The sequence below is a fragment of the Otolemur garnettii genome, unplaced genomic scaffold, assembly GCF_000181295.1.
Source record: "Otolemur garnettii isolate 467f Iridium unplaced genomic scaffold, OtoGar3 scaffold00010, whole genome shotgun sequence".
Lineage (NCBI taxonomy): Eukaryota > Metazoa > Chordata > Mammalia > Primates > Galagidae > Otolemur > Otolemur garnettii.
In genome coordinates, this window is record NW_003852405.1 from 35,046,256 (window position 1) to 35,048,746 (window position 2,491).

A 2,491-nucleotide genomic window follows, 5' to 3' on the forward strand; every position below is an offset into this window, starting at 1 on the left:
TGGACCTTTAGAGAAGGCTGGACCTTTAGAGTAGGCTGGACCTTTAGAGAAGGCTGGACCTTTAGAGTAGGCTGGACCTTTAGAGAAGGCTGGACTTTGTTCTCTGAAGGGACCTGGAAAGGCGGAGTGCCGGGCAGCCTGTGGCCAGTGTCCTGGCTGAACCTCTGTCCCCTCCCATTTGAATGGGACTTTAATGCTGGCTATTGGGGGATTACGTCCAATTCAAGGAGAGTATCAGAAGCCCATCTGGTTGCCCATTTATAATCATATTCTTCAGCCAATTTTGAACTCTTCCTATTTCTCTTTGTCTTACTTCTCAATTGGCTCCAAACCCTAGAGGTCAGGACAGGGTTTTATTCCACCAAAATTCAAACTTAGACAAAACTGCATAACTGGTCTTCCTGGTGAAACTTTCCAAGACTTCAAAAGATAATAGCTGGCTGGCAAAGAGAAATAGTATTGGCTGGTTTTGGTAAAAACAGGAAATGTTCAGGCTCAGGAAATAACATTCCAAGCCCGGCAGCGCACACGGCGCAGACACGCATCCTTAGCAGGGCTGCTCGCTGAGATGTGCACCATCGCTGAGACGTGCCCCATCGCTGAGACGTGCCCCATCGCTGAGACGTGCACCATCGAGGTGCTGCTGTTGTGGGAGCATCATAGGTCGTGTTTACACAGACCTGGGCGATACAGCCTGCCACACGGCTGGGCTGTGTGGGGTCCAGCCTGCGGGTCTAGGCTACAAACCACTACAGCAAACCAGTACTTTACTGTACTGAATGCAGTAGGCAATTATAATACAATGGTATCTATGTATCTAAACTTAGAAAAGAGACAGTAAAAAACAGCATAGAAGATTTTTGTACGTGGCACACTTGTACAGGGCCCTTACCATGAATGGAGCTTACGGGCCCTGGCGTTGCTGTGGCTGAGTCAGTGAGTCCTGGACAGCACCACACACTACTTCAGGCTCCATAAACACTGTACCCTTAGACTGCACTAAATTTGTAAATTGAAAACTCCTTTCTTTCATAATAAATTAAATATGACTTATCATAACATTTTACTTCATATAATTTTTAATTTTTTAAGTTGACCCTTGTAATTACACAGCTTAAAACACAATTGTTCAGCCATACGAAAATAATTCCTTTCCTTAAGTTCTTATTTGATAGCTTTTTTTATTTTTAATTTTTTTGTTTTATGCTTTTTACTTTCTAAACGTTTTATCTTAAACCAAGACACAGACGCACACAGTAGCCTGCAGAGTCGGGGTCACGAGCGGCGCTCACTGCCCCGCACACCTCCAGCTCTTGTCCCCCCCGAAGGTCTCCGGGGGCAACATGATGGAGGGAGCCGTCGGCTCCTGTGATGATGGCGCCTTCCTCTGGAATCTTTCCTGAGGGACCTGCCTGACAATGTCTTTTACAGTCAACTTTTATAAGTAGGGGTATGCTTTAAAATGACTACAAAATGATAGCATAGTAAATACAGAAACATATAACACAATTATTCATACTCACTATCAAGTCCCGTGTATGGAACATAATTAGATTGCTGGACTTTTACAGGACGGGCAGCACAGTAGGCCCACTCACACTAGCACAACCACAAACACACGAGTAGCGTGTTGTGCTGAGATGGCGTGACAGCCGCAGTGCACCTGGGTGGCTCCATTATAATCTCACAGGACCACTGGTGTGTGTGCTGGTTTGAAACATCATTATGAGGTGCATGACTGCAAATTTAGGGAACAGAGGTAAGTCAAATGCGGTCCAAGCAAAAAAGGTAGAAAGTCGGTGGCTTTGAATGAGATTGGGCCTCTGTGCAAAGGACACACTGGGTAGGGCTTGGCTAGGGATTTAGGAGTTTGTTCTAAGGAAGGTTTGCCAGATTGAACAAATAAAAATACAGACTTCAGTTTAATTTTAACTCCAGATAACAAACAAAAACAAGCAATATTTTAGTACAAGTGTGTACTGTGCGACACACTTGGTATATGGGGAACACCCACACTAAAAAGCATTCACTGCTTCTCTGAAATCCAACTTAACTGGGTGCCCTGGGTCTTATCCTGCAACTTTTCCTGTAGTTTATCTTCACAACATTTCCTCGGGGAAATGACAAACCACTGAAGGCTTGAAAATGTTGAGGTGATATGATCAGAACTTAGAGAAAAAGAAAACTTATCAGGCAGCAAAAGACAGACATCTCTTTCTAATTGTGCCTGTTCCTTAACGGCCCCTTTATGGCCTCACTGTAAAACCAGTAATGATGAGAGCCTGCTATATTCTGAAATTCATGATGATATTGTAACTGCAGCCTGATGAAGATAAATTACAGTCTCAGTGTTATGGCACACCAGGCTTACACAACAGAAATGGGGATTTGGACTCTCTCTTGGCCTTCGCACTCTGCAGAGAAAAAACAATGTGTGAGAGTGATTGACAAACACAACAGTCTCACTCGTGAGGCTAGGCACGGTCAATAG